Source organism: Thermobia domestica, chromosome 9, assembly GCF_964235325.1.
Source record: "Thermobia domestica chromosome 9, izTheDome1.hap1.1, whole genome shotgun sequence".
In the NCBI taxonomy this organism is placed as follows: domain Eukaryota; kingdom Metazoa; phylum Arthropoda; class Insecta; order Zygentoma; family Lepismatidae; genus Thermobia; species Thermobia domestica.
Genome location: NC_137462.1, coordinates 133,187,281 through 133,212,352, shown reverse-complemented (window position 1 = coordinate 133,212,352; position 25,072 = coordinate 133,187,281). Strand labels below are relative to the sequence as shown.

At 36.2% G+C, this 25,072-nt stretch overlaps 1 protein-coding gene and 1 long non-coding RNA gene across 4 annotated transcripts in view; one reads left to right on the top strand and one right to left on the bottom strand.

Annotated features, from left to right (window-relative positions):
- LOC145695036 (uncharacterized) overlaps window positions 1-25,072 on the top strand; it is a 229,282-nt gene that overhangs the window by 88,537 nt on the left and 115,673 nt on the right. The gene's annotated exons all lie outside the window — the stretch shown is intronic.
- Window positions 18,092-25,072, bottom strand: part of LOC145695039 (uncharacterized) — a 43,080-nt gene continuing 36,099 nt past the window's right edge. For both annotated transcript variants that reach the window (XR_014133107.1, XR_014133108.1), the window contains exon 2: window positions 18,092-18,483. This is a non-coding gene — a long non-coding RNA (uncharacterized LOC145695039). The remainder of the gene's footprint in view (window positions 18,484-25,072) is intronic.

Genomic DNA, 25,072 nt, shown 5'->3' with positions numbered 1-25,072 from the left:
CCTACTGCAGAGCTCTATGATCGCATGACTTTTCCCCACATTTGGTTCCATTTAGAAAAACTCCGCCTCCAATACTTCCAGCAACGTCTCTCTTCTCATCATCCACTCCTTGTAGATACCATCAATGCTCACACCAATGTTGATATCGCTCACCCCATCACTCATTCCCCCCTCTCTCTTCACGATGTACCATTATTCCTTACCACCAAATCATCCAGATCTTCCACTCACCAGAACATTTCTTCTCGATCACCCTCCATCGCATATCATACCCTCATCTTCTGCACAGTAACTCCTCTGTCACTAACAGGGCTTCCCATCGTCCATCATTAATGCTTGGAGCAGCCCCCAAGCGAGAAGAATAATCGGCATCTGTTCATTAACACTATCCTATGTGTTGTGTCGTCTAACTGCACCTCATCTCATCACTATCTCACTCATCCCCTCATTGTCATGCAACCTATCTGCAGTACTTTCACTAATGTATGTAATTAATTGTACAATTTCCTCTCCTCTACATATGATTACGATCGTAAAGATCGTAATGTCCTAATATATATATATATATATATTTAGAAATAAAGTTTTATAACATTATTGAATATCCCTTAGCCCATCTCCCATTCCTTTCCACCTGTCTCTTTACTTTATTTCCCTTTCCCCATGGAGGGCGTAACCCTCGAGCGGGTGGCTAGCCCCGGCTAGCTAAAAAAAACGCTTGTATTCGAACTGGCCACCTGGAGCTATAACCAGGTTAAAAAATTGGGAATCCGTAGCTGGCGGAGAAAAATAAGTGAGTCACCTAGGTTTTCCATCCCCATTGGTTTTAAGCGCGAACATCATATATACGGTTGGAGTACCTTCCTCTCTGAGGTTGAAGGAAACAACCGTCGAATAATTGTTTTTGATCCTCTACGGAGGCTGACACACCAACTTGATCTCAACTTAGACGACTTTGCTGTTCTTTAGGTTTAACGATTTATCTTGACTCCTCTTCGGAGGCAGAGATACTTGAAACAAGTTGACGACTTAGGCATTTCCATCGGCTAACGATTACTTTCTGTGCTTCCTCTTCGGAAGAAAACCACATTACTAAAGTACAAACTTAGAGAATTGCTGTAAGAACACACACTTGCTGTAAGAAGTAATATTTCAAATAGTTTACGTCGTTTGGCAATTCTTAATTATATATTCCTAACAATATATAAAACTACTTTATCATTAACATTTATTATTTGATTAAATCATAATGAATAATCTCCAGTTATGCATTGATCAACAAATAACTAAGTTCCATGTGCACAATGTGCGTGGAGATGGGGCTTGTTTCTTCCGGACATTTAGTTTGGAATTGTTTGGTACTGAAGAGTATGCGATGAACGTACGTAAAGATGTGGTCCAATACATAGTTGAACACTACGCTTTCTATGGTCCCTTTATCTTACATCATGGTACCGGTGAACCAATGACAGTAGATGCGTATCAGGCACACATGCTTTCGCCTTACACGTTTGCTACTTATGTGGAGTTCATGGCTGCTGCTCTTCTCTTTAAGCGACGTTTCATTATCATAGAGGGTCAGGAAGTACTGTGTGATGAGGGCAACCGTGAGTGGGATAGGATTATCGCATTGCTCACTGGACCGCGCGAGAGTGGCCACTTCAGTCTATTGAGGTCAATTACTACACCACTTCCTTCACCAGCTCTTCCATATGTTTCACCACTTCAAACTAGGTTTGTTGCTGAATCCTCTCTACGTATTGAACACTCTTCTACTTCTAAATGTGGGAGACCAAAAGAGAGGAAGTTGGGTCGTCCACCAAAAGCCACTTCAATTCCACCTGAACTTCCTATTGATGAGAGTGATTGTAATTATTCTGTTATATTACCTTCACCTTTGACTTCTAATGTGCCTAAAAGGTCTGGTCGTCCAAGAAAGAAAGCAGTAGATTGCCGAAAGAATAAGAATTCTAATATACTAAAACAGGTTACTATGGAACTTGAAAATTCTTATTCCCAACACAATGTAGTTTTGAATTCTGTAAACTGCAAAGAATTTGCAACTTGGCCTACCTTGTGTGCTATTGACATCAAAAGCAGTACCCTTGGTCGTCCTAAAAAGAAAATAGGCGTGGGTCGACCTAAGCAGTCACCTTTTAGTCCAGAGGAACAGCATAGGGATGCAGTTCGACATTATGTCGAAACACATGAAAATTTTAAAAATGATCAAAATCGGTCCCGCCATCTTCCAGGAACAATAAGGAAAGGAAATCTCATTGGGCCATTACAGTGGTGCTCAACTTAATAATATCCTCAAGTACCAACTGAAAGTTATTTCACTTCTAAACCCTGGCTGTTTCAAATGTCAATATTGTAAAGCTCCATTATTTCATGAAGAAAAAACTCGTAAAAAGTGGTGTTGCGGTGAAAATGCTTACATTGTACCTGATTTTCCACAACTTGACAGCGATTTCTATACTATGCCACCGTTTTTAAAACAACCTAGACCGTACAACAATATCTTTGCATTTAGTGCGCTGGGAGTATCTCATGGTTTTAAGCATCCGAGTACAGGTGTTTCATTTTTAAAAATACAAGGCCGTACTTACCATAGAGTATTTGATTTAGCATACACTGCATCGAATAATCCATGTGGCATGTACATTGATGACGGAGAAGAGCGTATGAGACTTGCCAAGGGAATGGCTTTAAATGAAGTCGTTGTTGAAGCAATCACAAAGTATTTATATGCTGTTAACCCTTTCATTGGTCTGCTGAAACAACTGAGCCAAGAACCTTCAGACTATGCTCATTTGATTTTTGAACCTACATGTAGACGCACCCATGGACCTATTTTAGGAGATGCCTAGAGGAACAGAAATAGCTGCTATCTTGAGTACGGAAAAAGAACAATACAATTCCCGTCAAATTGTTATTTGGAAAATAGGCGCTAGAAACCCACACACAGTTGACATCTTTCATCCGTTGTACGAGTCTTTGCAGTACCCTCTCCTTTATCCACATGGTACACCTGGCTGGTATATCGGACTGTTGGATAAAAAGGGGAAAAAGTTATCCCAAGTTAAATACTACCGACGCCTGTTGTTATCAGAACCAAGATTTTCTACGCTGGGACGATTGTCGGAGGAGTGGCTCGTAGATATGTACAGTCGTGTGGAAGAGGAGAGGCTACGATTTATTTCTGGTATGCAAAATAAATACAACTCTATGAGTATACGATCTGCTCCTTTGCACGAACTACAGACTTCAATGTTGAGAAAGAAACAGGGAGACACTATGCGGGCTCTAGCGACTGAAGAAACTATTCAAGGGGAGGGTGGTATTGTTCATGGCCGTATTTATCTTCCAAATACGTTCACAGGTGGGCCAAGATATATGAAGACTAAATATATGGATGGAATGTGTATCGTAGCGAGATTAGGAAGACCGTCATATTTCCTTACCATGACATGTAATCCGAAATGGGATGAAATTGTGGAGTCCACTCCTCCTGGCACCAAAGCTTCACCCAGTTTGGTATGCCGAGTGTTCCAGTTAAAACTATTGGAATTGCTACGTGATCTGCGCAGTGGGTCATTTTTTGGAAAAAAAGTTTATTTACTCTATGTGGTGGAGTACCAGAAGCGTGGTTTACCTCACTCACATGTGTGTTTTAGAGTTGAGGGGGGAGGGCCGAGACAAAACACTGAAATTGATCAAGTTGTTCGGGCCAACATCCCTTCACCGGACGAGGCAGGCGGGAGATTGAGGGAGCTTGAATGATGCACGGCCCTTGTGGACCTCCTAATCGCATAGATCTTCCATGCTGGGACTGTAAGGAGAAAAAGCGTACAAAACGCTTCCCTAAGCCTCATATTGAAGTGACGCATGTAGATGAGGGAGGGTTTGTGCACTACAGGAGGGATAGTTCTAACACTGCTAAAATTACCTCTGGTGGGAAGTACGTACAGGTTAATGACTCTTGGGTTGTGCCTTATAATGCTCCTCTTCTACTCAAGTACGACTGTCACATAAACCTTGAAATTGCTTCAACTCGTAAGATCGTGAAGTATTTATTCAAATACATAACTAAGGGACCGGATGAGGCTCGCGTTGCAGTTGTTCCGGAAGAACAGTTGAACGATGAAGTAGAACTTTATGCTACAAAACGCTACATTGGAACCTGTGAAGCTGCGTGGCATACATTGGAATTTGAGATGACTGGTCGTGAACCTAATGTCATCCAGCTTCCTGTGCATCTGGAGGGCTACCAGTCTGTTGTTTTCCGACCGGGCCATGAAATCGATGCTGTTAGCAGAGCATGTTCTAATCTTACTTTGTACTTTTCTCGACCAACATTACCTGAATTTGACAATCTAACTTATTTGGACTTTTTCGAACGGTATATCGTGCATTCAAAACGACCAAGGTCGTGTAGTGTTCGAGTGATTCCCCACCCTGATGGAGTACATTTCATCACCAACAGGCAGCGTGGAGAGATGGTGGCGAGAATGATTTGGGTAGCCCCTAACAGAGGAGAACAGCTCTACTTACGAATGCTTTTGAACAACTTTCCATGTAGAGGCTACAGCGATCTTATATCTCTAGGCGGTGAAGGTTGTACTACCTTACAAGGTGCTGCACGAGCTCTGGGGTTGGTTAATGATGAGCAGGAGTACGAAAGAGCATTAGAGGAGGCTTCACGGTTTATGATTGGCGCCCGACTTAGGATGTTCTTCGTTCTTCTTCTTGTTGCTGGGGCAAGGGGCGCAGACTTGTGGAACAACTTTAAAAATCTGTTGGCAGAAGATATGTTAGAAAAGTATTTAAATAATCCAGAGCGAGCCTACACAGTAGCACTATGTGAAATCGACAGAAGCCTTCGACGACATGGATCTAGCCTTTATGAACGTGGCCTTCCTGATGTTCAAGACGAGTTAACTGAACTTGATCGAGAGAAGGTGCAATATTCTGTAAGTCAGGTTACTTCTTTTCTCGAGGAATGGCTTCCTAAACTCAGTAAGAACCAGAAAAATGTACTTGAATATGTCACAAATTTCCTGGAAAATCCCCACACCAATGAGTCTTCAAATGTCATTTTTATCGACGGGCCTGCTGGATCGGGAAAGACTCTGCTTCTTAATGTTCTCACTGCTAAACTACGCCTAAGCGGTCGCATAGTTCTTTGTACTGCAAGTTCTGAAATCGCTGCTCAGAACTATGAAGGTGGCACGACAGCGCACAGCATGTTTAAGTTGCCCTTAAACTTAAGTAATGACATGGAATTTTGGGGAATTACGGGAGGGAGTCAGCGAGCAGAATTAATCATGGAAGCATCTGTTATAATCTACGATGAGGCACCAATGGCACATAAAGCATTAATCCATATTCTCGAGAGATCATTGCGAGACCTAATGAGAACAAATTTGCCATTTGGTGGGAAACTTGTGATTTTTGCCGGGGATTTTCGACAGATCCCTCCAGTTGTTACAACTGCTCGTACCAATCTTGAAGTAATTCAAGCTTCTCTTCGCTTCTCTCCTATATGGTCGTCAGTGAAACAGTTCAGTCTTAAACAAAATCTAAGAATACAGAATGATTCCTCATTTACCAACTTTCTCTTGCATATTGGTGACGGTATACTACCTCCTATCAATTTCGGTGAAGGTCAAGATGCAGCTCAACTCGTACCATTGCCGAAGATTGAATACCTCACTAATGTTTCTTTGTTTATTGAAAAAAATTTCCCTCAAAATGTATTGTATGAACCTGACACTTGCGCAAGGAGAGCAATTCTTTGTGTAAACAATGAAAATGTTGACTCTGTAAACGCAACAATCTTAAAAAGCTTACCTGGGGATTCATCTCACTTGCTGAGCGTGAATTACGTGGAAGAAAGCTGCGTCGATGACTTTTTTCTTACTCCAGAGACCCTCGCTAACGTCCATGCCAAAGGAGTACCAGATCACAACCTGGAACTTAAAAAAGGCGCAGTTTGCATGATAATGAGGAATTTGCACTTCGATGATGGGCTTCTAAACGGCACTAAAGTCATAATTGTTGATATATCACCGCGGCTCATAACAGTGAGAAACTCTCATAGTTCTGTGCTGTATTCAATACCACGGATTACTTTTCAAGCGCCTATTGAGCCCAACAGTCCTTTGACTATGTATCGTAGGCAGTTTCCTCTTAGACTTGCTTACGCTATTACGATCAACAAGAGTCAGGGTCAAACAATTGATTTTGTTGGAGTTGACTTACGCAGTGACGTATTCGCTCACGGCCAACTGTACGTCGCACTTGGACGTGTTCGATCAAGGGATTCAGTTGTGTTACTGGTTCAGTCTGAAAGAATAATTGAAGGAACCGCTTTTGTAAAGAATGTTGTATACCCACAACTTCTACGATAGTTCCTTTCAGTGAGTGCTAGCTATGGAATTACCCAGGGAACAACACCATTGGACTTTCATTTCGGAGTATGATACATGTCTGCTGCAAAAATTCCTTTTCACTTATACTTGATAGTAACATAAGAGTCTACGCAAAAAGAAATCCCTTTAAGCTTCTTTATGCAGAATGCTTGTTACCTGTCCAAATACAAATCATATTGAACTTCATTTTCACACTATGATACGAACCTTCCCAGACACAAATACCACTTACGTTCCAGTTTTTTTAGTATACGAAAGACATGACGAAGCAAAAGCTTTCATTCAAAGGAGTATGCGTGTAGCAGGATACCACAGGGGTGGTGTGGAAATACTACAAAGTTACAAGAAAAAGAATCGACCTTTGTCTTACAAATATGCAAGAGTTATGGTCGAACAAAAATCCCAGATTTCTTTTTTGAAAATTATAAATAAGAAAAAAAAACCCTCTGAAAATGAGAATCCAACATCATCATTCATTATATAATAAGTCGATAAATTGTGGTTGACAAAACAAAGGTTGCTATAAAAAATAAACTGAGAGTTATTAAGCAGAGTATTAAGGAGCAAAGGATGATAAATATGAGATCTGGGGATGTTGGACCAATTTCAGGAAACATTAAGAATAAATGCACGAACATGTGACATGCGAGGCCGTAGGCCGAGCAAATACGGGGGTCTGGGGGCGAAGCCCCCAGCTGGCCAAAGGCTAGTCATAAATATAAAACTGCATGGAAAATATACTAATAAATTCAGTGGCCAAAAGCTGTATTAATATTTATATATTAATACAGCTTTTGGTCACTGAATTTATTAGTATATTTTCCATCCAGTTTTATATTTATGATAATATTTCTATTATATGTACTTCCTTTTTTCAACGTTTTAGTGTGCTTTTAATTCTAGATATCTTCAAAATCGTGGTTAATTACTCATTAGTTTTGTTTACAGACCTTAATGAATATGAACGCTTTTAATCTGAGCTTCGGTAAATAAATAACCATGACAAAAAATTACAATAATTATATTTAAAAATCTCATTTGGCCGCCATTTTCGTTGTTTTATTTTGCCAGAACAGCCAGTCTTTATTAATGAGATATAATCAAAGAGTTTTTAGTTAGATCGTACATTTTGATTCTTGTTCAACAATAATTTTGTCCCAAAGATGAGGTATAGGGTCTATATCAATCGATACTTCATAATAAACCATGGGCCCATACAGAACGGATTTTCTGGGAGGGGTCAAACATCTCTTCAACACCTGGATCCGCTTATGTAACAAACTGAACAAAAAGAGGTACACAAGAACAAGCTGTCATGCGTAGTTTTCGAGAAAATTGAGAAAACTTCATGTTTATAGTGCCAGAAAGTATGTCTGCGATTACCCCTATAACTGATAGTTCTTATTCTGCTAGAAAAAGATTATTTGTGCTTATTTATGTGTTGTACGAGGTGTGTTCAAAAAGAATCGAACCTTATTTTTCCCGCGTAAATCCATGAAGAGCGGGAGACTTTCTTCAGTGTATGATGTAGGGGGGACACTCGTGCGCAGTCGTGATTTTTTTCCCGCCCACAGAAAGCGTCAATCGGCCAAAGAATGAAGACTTGTAGTGAGCGGTCGTCGTATTTCAGTTTTTTTCTTTTTTTGGTAAAATGGCAGAAAAACTTAAACAACGATATTGCATCAAATTTTGTCAAAACCTTAGCGACACCCAAGTGGAAACCATTCAATTTGATCTATACATTCAATTTTGAACGAGAATTTGGGCATGATGAGTGTCCGTGAAATTTGATTCAGGCTTTCATTGCCAAACACAACATCCCTGTATGTCGTCAGGCTTCCTACTCACTCGACATGGCTTCGTGTAACATTTGGTTTAATTCCCAAGCTGAAAATGCCACTAAAACGGGCCCGATTTGAGTCAGGAGAAGGCATCATGAGGAACGCGACGGCACGGTTGCTCACCATTTCATAAACTGCGTTCCTGAAGTGTTTGCAACAATGGCGGGAGAGCTGGGTCAAATGAGTGCACTATCAAGGACACTACTTTGAAGGGGATTAGTGTTTCGGATTTCCAAATCAGTAAATTATTTTTTGCCAACCAAAGATTCGATAATTTTTGAATACACCTCGTATATGTAAAAAACTCATTATTATGCAGCAGGATGGATCTATTATTGTTTGTCCTACCCTAAATGTGACACACATGCTCAGCGATATGTATATTTGTACAAGCGTAGAAGAGCCTCCAGAGTTAATGAATTCTTTTCCTATCAACCATTTTTCATACACTCTTCTACACTCTTCTCTGTTGGTATTACTAACTCCTTTACTACAGATAAAACTCAAAACAACACTCTCATAACTGTCAAAACTTAATTAGCGGCACATTAGATTTGATTTCCCCGCTTTTTCTTTCTTTCTTTTCTTTTTTTAAATGAAAGTCTACCGAACTTCCCTCCCTTCCCCTTGTAGACGTAAGTATATACTGAAAGCGAAGTTTGAAAAAAAATATAAGTAATCATTGTCACCTAGCGGAAGTAGCTGAGTAACTACGGTAAATAACCTTTTACACCTCCGAAATTAATTTGCAATGTCGGCATATTGTAGAGGCTTTCACTTCTCTCGTAGAAGCAATAGTCATTAAGGAACAACGAAACAGAGGAAAGAAAACTAACATGTTACTATTTTAACCACACACACACACACACACACACACATATATATATATATATATATATATATATATATATATATATATATATATATATATATATATATATATATAGTGAGAGAGAAAGAAATACGAAATATCATGAGAAAATCCTATGGGTTTTGCGTGGTACACTTTTATTTTTTATATTCCATTAGTAACATTCATTTAAAATTATTACTTGGACGTATACACATCATAATATATTCATATCTTCACATACTGTCTTTGTGTCTTTTTACAATGATTTTCTTTCTTCATATGGGCAGAAAAAGGAAATCGAAAGCATGCTTGTGTGTGCACAATGGCTTACTGTCTCACGCATTCTAAAAAAGTACCGGAATATACAAGTTTGTTTATCATCATCATATATCAACTTGTAGCTTCTGTGCTTGTTAATGTGTGTGGTTAGATGTCCACACACTCACAAGGGCTATACTATTAATACAACATTATTTTCACATTAAACTCCGGAAGAAGAAGATGCTGCTACCTGCTATTGTTGTTTCCTTGGTTAAATATTTGAAGTTTTCCGTACATTCTCTAATTGCTCGTTAAGAAGAATTGTTGGTTAGCTATTTCCTTCTTTGCCGGTATCTACACGTACCATTACATCATTTCGTCGCCCTCATTATATTTACATGTCAAACATACTTTTTTTTCTCTTTATTCACATGTTGTTACACAACAATGTAAGGTAAACGTATCATATTTCAGGAATTTTCACATATTCACTTACCTCCTTTCGTAATGAGGATCATTTTCGAAGCTTTAGACAGAAGAAATGTGTTGCGAAATTTTTGCTTGAAGTGGAGGTAAGTGTTACAAGTATTCTTTCCGATAATTTATGAACACTAAAATTTGTGAGGCGATTTTTTACACTTCGAATTACTGTATATTAATGGTTGAAAAGAATTGTGTATATTATCTAATCTTACTTTTGCGTTTATCTTATTGACTCATAAAATTCTTCGTGTGGAGTATTGCACTGTATGGGTCAGAAACATGGACATTACTCAAATATGATAAAAAAAAGAATGGAAACTTCCGAAATGTTGGTGTGAAGAGAAATGGAGAGAATTAGCTGAGTCGAGCGGAAAACGAATGAGAGGGTGTTAAAAATGGTAGGAAAGAAAATAACAATTTTAGATATTACTAAGAAGAGGAAGAGAATTTGGTTGGGACATTGGCTAAGAAGGAACTGTATCATCAGAGACGTGCTAGAGGGTATTGTGGCAGGAAAGAGAGGAAGGGGGAGGAGGAGACTACAATTGATGAACGATGTGAAAACAGAAAATCTACTTGAAAACGAAGAGATTAGCGGAAGACTGTGGAAGTTTCTCGGCTGCAGTAAGTGACCTGCAAACAACGGCAGACTACCTATTTTGTTGTTGTGGATGATGATGATCTTATTGAGCAGTTGTTCTATATAGCTTATTGGAAACCCTAGCTCCATACTAAGAATCGAATCTACGATGACGTATATGAATATAAATGTACCCACTTTTCGACTTGAGTTATTGTGCCCGATTTGGTCGTTTAATTCTCTTTAAGGTGTTTCGTCTACCAACATTTCCTTTGTATAGTTGCTCTGTTTCTCAATGTATCCGGCCAGAAGAATAAAAAAAAACTTAAGAATTAAAGTATTTCCAGCCTTAGAACAAAGTAGACGTAAACAAAGCGTTTTGTATTACTCCGCTGCTCACACGTGCTTCGGCAGTGTGAGACGTGAACAGCAAGATCGTCTGCTAGCGTAATGTCGTTGCATAATTTCCAAAGTGTAAGGCTCCGTTGGTTGTTAAATAATAAGCGCACTGACTAGTGTTGTAAAAAAACGTTTTTTTTTTTCTGTGAAGTTTTTTTTCAATAAAAAACATCGTTCTTTTTCATGTTTTTTTTCAAATGTCTGTTTTTTTTCTGGCAACTATTATTTATTGATTTACGTTGCAGATTATTGAAATAATCAACAGAACTTGAGTCTAAGCCCTCGTAACTTACAAATCTTTTGTTTCTTTGTACCTATATACTAGCAAAATTGTGTGATTATTCCTTTCGGTCCCAGGTCATTTTTGGCGTTTTCCTACATTTCAGTTAGTGACTTATTGCTCAAAAACCATTCATTCGATTGATATGGTTAAGGCCTTATTTTTTAGAAAATGGATGTGGATACGTTTTTTTGTAAGTTGCATTGCAGTGTTGTCGATGGGTGGGAAATTATTGAGGGAAATGTAGGGGTGAAAATTTACAAAAAATTCCCTAACCGAATTTCAAAATTTTTTGTATCTAGTACCACTGCTGCTATACGGGTTCAAGTCGCCTAAAAAAATCTTTGGTGTGTTGACAAGGTACAGTGAAATCCTGAAGTCACTTGCTTCCATCCAAAGAGGGAAAGAAAAAAATCTGTCATACACATGAAATTTTGACACTTTTTACGCTCACAAGGAAAAATCAAATATACCGGGGCTACAGCTTCTCTAACTATCCTATGTAAACTTTTTATGGTGCGTTCTGTAGGGAAAAGAGGAAGCTTTCAGGTAGTGGTACGTTTGTTTCAATGTAGCCAGTAAGAGGGTAATAAAAGAGGGAAAAAGGGAAATTTTCCGAATTTTTCACCTAAAAGCGGGAATTAATTGCTTTGGCTGGAAACACTACCATCAGACAGACGAAAACTATCTCAAAATAACCCTTAGTACTCCAAGAATATATCCTACAAGTATCATGGCGATATATAACAAAGTAAGCATGAAATTTTTTAAAAAATCTCATTCTATCTCAGAAATTCACCATTTTCTTACCATTTACAGAACATGGTTTATTATAAACCTCAACTGTACTTTCCCTAATTATTCTAGTGAAACTTTTTATGGTGCACTGTGTAGGCTAAGAATGAGGCTGTTAGACACTGTTACGTTTGTTCGAATGTATCCAACAAGAAGGAAATAATAGAAATAAAAAAGGATTTTTTTTTCAAAACTTGCCCTAAAATCTGGAATTAAAATTTTCTGTAACTGGCAACACTACTGTCAAACACACACAAACTATCTTAAAATAAGCTTTGGTATCCCTCTAATATATCGTACAAGTATTGTTGCGATATCTAAAAAGTAAGCATGTCAATAAAAATATCTCATTCTACCTTAAAAAAAAATCACAGTTATCTTCCCAATTAGAGAACAAGGTCTACTGTACCTCCCCTAATTATCCTATTGAAACTTTCTATAGTGCGTTGTGTAGAGCAAAGACGAAACTTCCAGATACTGGTACGTTTGGTCCGATATAGCCAACAAGAGGGAAATAATAGAGACAAAACAGATAATTTTTCCAAAATTTTCCTCTAAAATTTGGAATTAAAATTTTCTGTAGCTGGTGACACTGCTACCAGACAGACGCAAACTATCTTAAATTAAACACTGGCACACCACTAATATATCCTACAAGTATTATGACGATATTTAAGGAACAAAACTTCTAATTACCAAAAATATATTACGGTAAACAGAAAAGTAGGGAAAAACTAGAAAAATCAAGGGTTACAACCTAAATACGAATTTTTCGTGCGTTCCCTAATTACCCCATTGTAACGATCTGTACTTGTGTTTGTTAAGTAAGGACAAATGTTCGATTGGCGTAAGTTGACTTGCACTCGGACGTATAGGTACGGATTTATAAACAAAAAATACTAATTTTTTGCCCAAATTTAGGAAAATTTTAATTTCCTTAATTGGCAACACTGTACGCAGGCCCGTCCAATTAATGTCAACAGTTAGGTATCCATTCGAGGTTTCTACCTGGCAAGTATAAGGAGGTCTTTCTACAACGAAGGAAGCTACAGGGAAAAAAGAAGTAAAGGAAATTCGAAATTAGAAAATTCTCGAATTTTTGACTGGGATGAAATTTGAGAAGGAAATTCGACACCAGAAGGAAAAAATTAATATGATAAACTATAGTCCAACCATATTTTGCCAGAATAATGTCCCGATATCTTAATTAGTGTCCACACAGGAGCGGATTAAACAAATGACACACCCATGTGTGCCACTTTGGCCACCTGGGCCACCGAGTATACATTTGATTACATTTTTTGACTACTAACTCGTGTTGTTGTTGTAGTTATAGTCTCGACTAATAATAATATCGTTGTTGTAAACAATAACTTTATAAGGAAAATTTTCTCTAATTTTTACATCTTAGTTCCTACACTGTTGGTGAGAAATGCAGGGTGTTTCAAAATGAATTTTGGGGTTTTAAGTCTTCGTAGTACTTATTACATTTTACGTACAATTATAAGCAATGCATCAAGTAAAAGAGCACCTCAAACAGTCTTTGCTACAAGTGTTCAATGTGAGATTCATTTGTCACACGGCACACATCTAGTCAATAGGCGAGAAAGGCCCATAAACTTTCCGCCATATGGCACAAAACACATTCAATTTAGGAGAGTCTCGTTTCAAGTGTACCATCTCCTGAGGATATGCTGACGGCCAGATACACACATTATGAGTGTTCACATTAGCTCTTAGGTGAAATGTCGATTTATCACTGAAGACAACACGATCCAGAGAATCTTCATTGTTATGCAGCAATATTTCACTTGCGAAATTGTCACGTAAACCGTAGTCTGTAGGCTTTAGACCTGTAGCAACTGCAAACGATAAGGACATAGTTGCAAGCGTCTCATTAATATTCTTCACACAGACCGTTGCACTGTACAGATTCAGTCTTTATTAAAACACAAAAAACTTTCTGCTCTCTAGTCTACATCTTTGCTGCTTGCTCTTTCTAACGGCAGACAGAAGAAACAATGCATGTACATGTGTGCGTACAAAACTGTTTGAGTTGCTCTTTCATTTAATATAATATTTATAATTGTAAGTTAATTGTAATAGATACTACAAAGTTTCAAAACCCTAATATTAATTTTGAAACACCTTGCATTACTTCAAATTGAGTCATTCTATATTCATGTCTTTTATATACATGTCATAAGGGCCGGTCCTAAACAATTTGTCGCCCCATGCAATGGCATAATTCGCCGCCTCCACCTTTCTCCAGAAAGAACAAATCTTAAAAGTCATGATTTTAAGTATGCTATTCCAGCATGAACAACAAAGGTGAGGGTAAGTGCAGTTGCACTCAGAAAGGCTTAAATACTTACTAAAAATGCAATCCCGTTGTGTCTTTTTTTAAAAAAAAATATCAATCTATTATGTTAGTGAAAGATAAAGCAAACACACCTGTAGAGGAAAGATGGTAATCCTTTTTATAGAATTCACTATCGAGCTTCAATCTCAATGTATCAGTTTGCAATTCCAGTGCAACTAGCTCTTTTATCTTTATTTCTTGATTTCTCTTCAATATCTGTTAACATAAAAAAAAAAAAAAACTTGTTTCTATCTTCAATAATAAGGAACTTGTTTCTGATGAAAACAAGACTAGTTGCCATATCAAAACTGTGATAACTTACTAAATGGAACTGTGATAACTTACTAATTCGAGAACTGAATTCTTGCATTTGGCAACAATCAAGCAATTTGTGCTCGGATTTATTCGACCATTTGCTTTAGCATTGTCCATGTGGCCTTAAACTAATGCAACCTAAACATAATTTATAAATGTAGTATTCAAATAGAAGGTCAGCTTAGTAAATGTAACTACCATCATCATGAAGTCTGTTTCCAACAAGAAATATTTAATTTAAATAATATACTTATGACAGATTTTGCCGGACCATCCAAACTTGCCGTTACACGCAAATGCACGTGTTACAGGTATGGTAGAGCCGGCTCTACATATCATATATATCTAGTCGACAAATTATTAATATATGACATTTAGAAAAATACTATTAGACAAATTAGTATTACTTTTTAACTTTAGACAAGTTATTTGAATTTTATACTGTTCGTGACATTATTTTCGTACTTATTTAAGGCCTGCTTTCACGAAAAAACAAAATTTAATTTCTACTTTTATTTCTTAGTTGATATTGATGAAAACTGCTGAAACCCGAATTGTTAATAGGTATGGTATTCATGTAAATTGCAAAATATTTGTAGCGTATTAGTATCTAGCGTTTAATTTATGTTGCATTTTACGGTGATTATACCTACATAAAAATATTTAATACTTAAATAGACGTAAGATGCATTAGAAATGACTATTTGAAAAAAAACGAAATTTAGAAAAAAAACGAGAGGCAATGTTTTTTTTTTCTAAAAAAACGTACATTTCTGAAAAAATACGAACGGTTTTTTTTCTATTTACAACACTAGCACTGACACTGACTACTGCTATGTTAGAAATATGCATTTTCTTAAATCGTTATATAAACGAGATTGTTTCTGTCCCTGTTGTCCTCTTTTGTGTTTTATAGCATGAGACGAAGATAGATTATTGTCACTCATCGCAATGAAACTCTGTATTCTACAATTTTATATAAGCGGAGTCGACGCGCGAACGCATACGCATGCGCAGTAAATACTATATGTCCAAGTACAGGTATAGTTGAAATAAAGCTACATCTGTTGTTAAAGCTTACATGTACTGCGTTTCTTATCACAAAATAAAGGATAAATTCAGCCATTTTTATTAAAATTAATAGTTTAGTAGGGATTATATTGCGGTAGGATACTAGTGCAGTGAGACCAACGACCAATCACTACTCATCGACCCATTGGTAGGCCTAGTCAGGTGGGTTTGTTTACATCTACTTTTTCTAAGGCTGGAAAGAGAATAGTTCATGGATCACCATCAATTTTGGCTAAGATTTAGAGAGTCAAAAGCTAGGAATTTTAATTGCTCACTATAGAGCGACAACAGAACTAGATAGTGAGAACAACTTTCCTGCAATCAATTAAGTCCCAACAATATATTCTATCTGCACTTGAATCTCTCTATTGAACGCGAAAGCGATATAAATGTACTACCACTTCCGGCATCAATATTAATTTAAAAATATCACGCCATTAGTAAATTTTCAATGTATTAAAAATCGGTTGTTATGACAACAATAAAGTTTTTGTGTAGGGAATACAAGGTGTGATGAGAAATAGCCTCGTTGCTGACGTCCCCATTAAGCTCTAATTCCCTTGGGAGTGCAAGGAAGTATATTGCTGAGGCGTTAAGTATTCAAACTTCAATTTTGACGTATACATTGTGAGAAACCAAATTTCTGCAATTTGGCGTACACTGTGAGAGTGCTACTTTCCTTTTATACCTACTTCAAATGTTTCATTCTTTTCATCACTTTTCATAAGGTGTTCATAGAGTTTACTTTTATTTCACTTCATAATATGTAATACTGTTGATACATTTGATAGAACGTGTTTTTTCTTAACTCCTTCTTTTTTTTATTTCTTCCTAGATACCTTTTATCATATTTCCAATAATTCTGCTTTGACTTCAGTTCATATTATATGTCTTCACTGCAACCTAATATAAATTTGGTGTCAACACCGTTTTAGAACGAGAAACAAATGAACTATGTTCTTCGTACTGTAGACAATCAAGATATGGGAAGTCATTATTGAAACCGGAAGTAAATAATCTATCAGTTCAGGATGAGAGAAAAGGGTAAGATCTAAGATGAAACATGTTCTTGAGATCATTAATCAATATGAAAAAAACAATCAATAATCTATTACCGTTTTCTGATGTAAGGGAATTAGAATTGAAACAGCAAAGTTTATTTCTTTTGCTTATTTTTCATAAGCAAAAGGAGATAATGAAATGTAACTTACCACATTCAAAGATAATATTCTAGAACAAAAAATATGAACGTGAAGAATTTTCAGTGTTGCCATCCATATAAATTACAATGTTGCCAGAATAACATTTCCCCCAAATTTTAGTTAAGGCAGCTAGAGGAACGAACCCAACTGCATTTGATTACATATCATGTTGTCTTGGAATTCTGTGAAGCACTTTTTAAATAATAGTTGTATTTAGTTTGTAATAAATAAAATAGTTATTAAAATTACAGTTATTAAAATTAACACTTTCATGATAGTCTTTTGAGACGAGATAGCCAAAATCTTGTCTCGATGCAATAGTAATCTTATATAAGCGAAATGGCGTTTTTGCTGCAAGTTTACTTTAAAAGGGTAATTATTACAGCTATAAATATCTGGGAAAAATTCGGGAGACAGTAGGCTATTAAGTTACCAAGTTAATATAATTTTAAATTTTTCTCTAAAGCTATGATTTACTAACGGTGAAATTACAGATGAGAATATAAGTGAGCTAACAATCCACACGACTTCAAGGGTCTTTAGCCCTTAAAGTCAATAGTCCCCCTCCCAAAAATGTTGTCGGCCTGTTTGAAGCTTGACTCCCCGAAATAAGGAAAAAGACGCCATTTTAAGAAATGTCTTCATAAATTTTCATTTTTACAATAACTAAGGAAAAGGTCTCTTCGGGAATAGCTTCTAAGCTCAGAGATTGTTAACTCTAGTAATTGACATAATAATTTATACATAAAAACATTAAAATTGTGAAATTTGCAAGTTAAAAGCATTATATTTTGCTATAGCTGATAATGTAATAAATGCTAACATTGTTTTCGTCAATCAATGATTTTTCGTTTAATCATTTATACCGTGATTTTTACCTATTCGTAGCAACATAGTGTCAAAGAAAAGTATGTTCTTTACACGTCGCAGTGTTGACTGAAGATTAAATGTTTATAATAGGTATATTTAAGATCAGGCAAGTACGCAGGAATTTATTTCCAGAGTGTTCCAAAGCTTTTGAGAGGATCCAAATTCAACACAAGGATAAATTATATTGAATTTTGTAAAATTACTGATTAAATTATACTAAATTTACAGAGGTCGGAATTTGACGCCATTTTAAGGCCCCCTAGGCCCCTCAGGACCCTTGAAAGTCAATACCCCTGCGTACGCCCCTGATTAAGGTTAACTCTGCAAAATGAAAAACTACACACATTAACAAGAAACTTTTATGTAATATAATTAGTACATATTGTTGTCATAAATAGTATGTTAATAAGTGAAAAAGATATTAAATTATCACATATAGTAAAATTGAGCTTTCTTTGGTTCATATATAAAAATATTTGTATATATATGTATCAGGTATATACTCTTGTGTGTTTGTCTGATTGATTTGCTTATTCATTAACTATAGGAAACTGAACTGGTCCGACGTCATTTGATCCGTATCCAGGGGGTCTCTCGTTAATACTATATCCAAAACTACTTGGGAAACTGTTACTACTTCCGTCAAACGACGAACCAAATCCAAAGCTACCGAAGCTTCCGAACTGGTAGCTGGATACAGAGCAAACCATCAAAGCTAGCAGAAAGACAGCAAAGACCTGAAATAGAAAGATAAAACAATACAATTATTCGTCATAGAGCAATATGTCATACAATTAGAATATTTTTAAAAAATTGAATTAACGCAACGTTTCTAAGATTTGCATTTCATCAAATTAAATATACCTACTTGTTACTATTAAGTAAACTTGTACGATTTCTTAAATTATCTAGGCAACATTTTATTGTGTTTCGACCTACGGCTAAAAAAAAAGAGTAATTGAGAGACATGTTTGGTTCATAAGAGCGTTTAAAAGTTTCCTATTAGGAAATTGTACAATTGGTATATACTGTAGAGTGCTTGGTTAATATCATATACACAGGAAATACAGCAGCAAAATAACTTTCTTACATATCATAACATTCTAGTTCACATTAAAAACAACGTTGGCTAGATCATTAGAGACACAATACCTTGAAACAGTGGGAGAAAAAATATATCTAATAATTTTGACTGCCAGTAGGTTATTGGAATAGGTAGCTTTCCTAATTTTAGTGAAATATATAAAGTAAGAATTAAAAGTTTGAAAGAGATATAATCTTATAAATGTAAGTAACCGTACAGTCCCCAAAGTTTTTATACCACCAGTCAAGAAACTTCAATTTGCAACACTTTCTTGCATCAAAGTGGGTAGTGAAAGTGTTCTTTATAGTTAGAAGTTGACCCTCAATAAAGTATGAACAAACACGATCGTCATTATAATGATGCTCAAATTTATTGATGTTGAAATTCTTAACGCAAATTTCCAGATCGTGAGGTGGATAACACAAGACAAGGATTTTCCACTAAATGTTACAAAGGTCTGTAATTGTCTGGAGTTATAAATATCACAAAGAGTGAGATTTTGTTCCAAACCCATTTTGAAATACTTCAGGGTCTCAATGTATGTTATTAACGTGGGGAACGATAGATTAACAATCTGAAATATTGAGATCCGATGTCTACATTACCTTGTTTCTTCACATTTCATAGGTGATTTCGCTTTTATTTTCAGCTTTAAAGTTTCTCTATTGTCTTTTTTCTTCACTTTGGCTGATCTTTGATTTTTATAGTAGTTTTCTGCCAAAAATTATAAGAAATAAAGAGTCAATGATAATACAAAGGCTGTCGCAAAGTAGGTGAGACAGAGTATTTCCTGGCTTGGCAACATTGCCTATGGTCTCGTCCCTAGTCTCGTCGTGTAGGATGATTAATTGTATTCGAAGCAAATGTTTCTTAACCACGTTAGTGAGCAACTATGTTGATTTCCGTAGAGCATGTTTCGTTTACCTCTCCAGGTTTTTGTTCATAAGATTGCCTTTCGCGACGAGTATTTAAGATGAACAGCGACATGCCATAACATTTTGTTGGTGCTTAGGGAAAAGAGCTGCGGAAACATATACTAGGTACAATGTTTCAACAGACATATACCGATTAAGACAGACTAAATAGAACCACAGTGTACCAACGGCACAGTTATTCGAAGAAGGGTGCGAATCAAGTGCTTTGCTTCGGCATCTTGGACAAAGACCGTCCGTGATAAACGAGACGCTAGTGAATACTGTTGCAGCAATTATTCGTGATGATAGACACATGTCTGTGGGGAGCGGTACGTGCACATTTAGACATATCGAAGGACACCGTCCACCATATTTTTGCCTGATTATTCGAAAATGAAGCTTTGCTCCTCGCGGGTACCGCATTTTCTTACAGTAAAACAGAGGCAACATTGTGTGGATGTTTGCACCCAGTGATAGAGACGGATGAAAGATGATCCCCTTATTCTGGATCAAATCATAACTGCCGGTGAAACTTGGAGCCTTGACTTTACAAAACAAGAAAGCAGAGCATAGAAGTCGCCTCGTAAGAAGAAAGTGCTGGAACAAAAGAGTGCAGATAAGGCGGTGCTAACGCATTTTAGAATCGAAAATGCATGATGTACCAAAGCATAATCTTTCTCGGGCAAACAGCGAATGCAGTGTACTAAACAAGAGCCATCAAAACTCTGCCCTAGCACATAGCAGAAAGAGGCTGCATTTGAAGAACACCTTCATATTGTACTACGATAATTAACGCTACAACGACCGCTAGACGTGTATTACTATGAAAAACACCAGTTTGTAATTAGCTTAATTCTTGTTTTGCATATTTTATATGTCATTATAGCCCTCAGTCCGTAAATTTACATAATCTAGGTTACTGTTTTATCAAAATCCATCTAAACACTTCATTTAGGTATTACCCTTTTTTGTTGTAGTACGTACTGTAAACATTTACACACTTTTAAATATTGTACAGCGGGGGACACTTCTAAATGGTACAGCCATATGGAGATTTACGGCTAAGGTGTACCATTTAGAAGTGTCCCCCGCTGTACATGTATATATCATAAGATTGATTCTCTATATATTATATGTTTTTTTAGTTGCTATGATGACTTACAAAACATATATCACTATCACAACAGAACATCAATCATAATAACAGAAAAGAAATTACATCTATTTCTCTTTATATTTTCTTCTTCTTCCTTTTTGAACACCTTGTGCATATTTTAAAAGCACATTTTGCCCGTAAATACAAGTTATTATATAAAAATTACACAATACCGTTACAACGCGGGCAAGCTGCATGGGCTTTTCAAGATTATGCAACAAAGAGAAAATTATACATTTTCTTGCATCCAGCACACAGCCTAGACTTTGAACCGTGTTACATTTGGTTTATTTCCACTTTTAAAGGCTGCTTTACGTAGTCGTAATTTCATAACGAACAAAGAATTGATCATCGTAGTCCAAGTTTTCTTCAGATTGCTACCTGATGAATTTTGAAAGACATTCATAAAGTGACAGGATTGTATGGACGCCTGCTTAGATGTCCATGATGTCTATTATCGGAAAGATGTACGCCTACTCGATATGGCTGATTTTAAATGAAAATGTTTTGGTTTGCAACTTTTTGTTTCATTTTAATGGTTCTTAGTGGGGTTCATGTAGATAGTTAACTGCTACGCAGTCACGATATTTTTAACCCATTACGTTCATTTTGGTCTCAGACAGAAGTTACTTTCACTTCAGTGAATTTGCTACCCAACGGAGGTCGCTGTTTTCCTATACACACAGGAATTACTCTCACCTTCTCTGCGACAACCTTTGTATATTGGGTAAACAAAGAAAATTATAGAAAAAAAGTTTGGAGGAGTTGAGTGCATACTATTGATCGAAGTGATGGGTGCAATAAGAAATAGTATGAATTCTACGAATAATCTAATGATGAAAGACGAACATCTCAGTTTGTCAGTCTACGCGTCGCACAAAATTGCGAATGTCGCAAACTGCACTGACCGCATGGTACTCAAGGATTTATATCAACACACTACAATGTTGTGTATGACGAAATTCTTCTATAATTGCATAAATATGATTATAGAGTCTGATGCAGAGAATTAAAGCTTTATTAAAGTACTATTTTAACCTACAGTGTACAGTGGTTCCGGAGGAAACAACTAGTTTAGTTTAATAACAACGCACATTCAAGTATGCTGTTTCGTTTTTCTGCTTTTATTATTATTATTATTGTTAACAAAAGAAACACTGACCAAAGCTTAAAACCCACTTTATTTTAAATTATAATTTGTAACGGTTTCGGATATCTAACATATCCTTCTTCAGACACTATTGACAAAGATTTATTGTCGATAGTGTCTGAAGAAGGATATGTTAGATATCCGAAACCGTTACAAATTATAATTTAAAATAAAGTGGGTTTTAAGCTTTGGTCAGTGTTTCTTTTGTTAATAATAATCAATTCAAAGCCATGGATTGTCTTACTATTTTATTTTTATTCATTTTTGCACAAACTAATGGATACTATTTCGTTTGCGAGAATAAACTACAGAATAAAGTTTGTGATAATTCGGATATCCATCATTCATCAATCTATCTTTCTGTTTAACGCCCAACGTTTTTTTCCTTTAGGCTAAGAGAGACGGATAATTAAGGTAAGTGAGTGGTGATAGAATGATTAATGCAATGAAAATGTGGGAAGAAACCGAAATTCCCCGAGAAAACTCACGAATACGATTTGTTGAGCACAAACTTACTTGGTCAGGGATCGAACCAAGGACCCCCAGTTATCAGAAATAAGGGCACTGTACCACAGAGCACCGTGCCTCAGTATATCCATCATGTTTGATATCCTAAATAGTGGTGAGACATAATGAATTGAAATAATGTTTATAATTTCAACGTATTTCTCAGTTTATAATCATTATCGATAACAGAATTGTATGGGTTTCTAACAATTTTTCTTTTGTATTCAACACAGTTTGTTCGTAGTGTTTCAAAATGATGTATAGTAGGTAGAAAATTGGCGTGATCAAGATCTACCTCCATGGCAAGTTTGATCCCGATCGAATGAATTTGGTGAATGGGTTTTTGTTTTGGAATACATGACGCAAAATTTACTCCTCACAACTCGGACACCGTAACCTTACACAGCATCATATTTTATATTCTTATTTAGCACGTCAAGGTCTAATACCAGATTACCTTTAATCTTAATCGAATGACTATGGTTGAACTTGTTAATATATAGTGTTCTTAATTATTATTTTTTTTTTTTGTTTAAAAAAAAGGAGGAAACTAGATTCGATGGATAACATTTCTCTTCATTTGAGATCATTTTAGGATTATACAGTATATCCATTCATTTTGAACCCGTCATTTTTTAACTCTTCGACGTATCGTCTAAAGTAATCATTTCTGGGCCCCATGCTACTTAGTCTTACTTCTTTTCCTTTCTATTACTATTATTATTTTGACCCCAGAATCACATTGAATAAATTGTTATTACGAGATTTTGTCTCGCGAAATTTTGGCCACCGAGATTTTGTTCCGCGAGATTTTGCCGAAGCGAAATTTTGAGCGGCGAAATTTTTTGGGTAGCGATATTTTCCCTAGACGAGAGTTTGGCCTGCTAAGTCTTTGACGGTGAGATTTTGATCCCGAGAGATTTTGACGGCAACGTTATGGTCCCGCAAGATTATACGCGGCTAGATTTTGGCCTCGTGAGAGTTTAGGTGGCGAGATTGGCCAGGCAAGGCTTTGAACGGCAAAGTTTCTGCCGCAAGATTTTGTCCGTATAAACTGATAAGGTACCCTATGTTAAATTAAGAAATCAAAGCTTCCAGTTGCCTGTACTCTCACATTAATCGTACACTAGCTTCATTTAAGTTGCCTCTGTTCGCACAGGTAACTTCTGAATTGATGTTCATTCGGCTAGTATGACTATGACCCCTATCACAAAGTAAAGTTAAATGACAACATATTGTCCATCCACATTTCTTGGTTGCCTCGAGGCCGTCATTCTACAGCTGATACTAAAAGAGAGAAGCAATCTTGGGAAGATGAATGGGACGATGTGGTGAGCACTTTAAAGTTGATATACCTGATGGGTACCTTCTCCTTGAATAAATAAATAAATAACATTAATAACAATGATTGTGAAAATAACATAGAGGAAATGGCATTTGTTCTTCAACAGAAAGTGAGAAATGTTTTTTGACAAATATAGTATAAAAATTATTTATTCTTCAATATACATATCTACGTACGCATAAAAACAAAATATTGGGTAGTCGACGCGGGTTTCTGTCTACTGGCTTGACATTGCTATGGTTAACACAACAAAATCCTAATATAAGTCAACCAACCCTATTTAAAATTGTTCTCACTTTCCCCTAGACATTTTGTACACTGTGTGTGTATGTGTTTGTTTGGTATTATTATGGACATAATATAATATTACAGAAGGAGTCACTTATTTGTGCATACATTTACCATTGTTCTCAATTCATTCATCGTACCCTTCTAAGTGTTAGATCTCTCACAAGTCAGTCTGTACAAAATAGTGCATTGTAGCCAAATGGTTAACTCGCGTGCCTTTAGTGCTCAGAATAAAGAAGGGGTGGATTCTAAAAGAGCCTAAGTCAATTTTTGTCAATTTTGAAATATTGGTTCTATTAAGTTTTATTTCAGCATATTGAACAGGGTTTCATGCCAAAACTCCATAAGTCAAATTAATTGTAGGCAAGGGAAAACAACGTTGTTTTCCAAAATGTTCTTAGTCAGCGGTATTCTCTGAAGTTATTTTCTGACTCATGCCTAAAAACGCTTATATAACTCTTACTATAGATGATTATTTCACAGTTATTTTACGAAAAGTAGGCAATTACAAGTTTGTTTTATGTAGATTACTTTTCTTTTACAGAAATAGAATGATGGAAACACACACAAAATATTCGTCTCCTGAAAAACTTACTTTGTTTGACTTAGGCTCTTTTGGAGTTGAGCTCTTCATAATCGATTCTCGCTTGGGTTATACAGAATACGAAGAGAAACAAAGTAGTGGTTCGAGTTGCTCTTTAAACAGTAGATCATATTCCATATAGCTTCAAAAACCAAATAATTCAAACCTTTTTTTTTTAACTTTGAGTTGACTAAATTATTTGGGAGATAGTATAAATACATGATTAACCACAAACGTACATGATATATATATATATAAAGTATCTACTTATACAGGTTCTTCGAAAAAGAATGATGGGG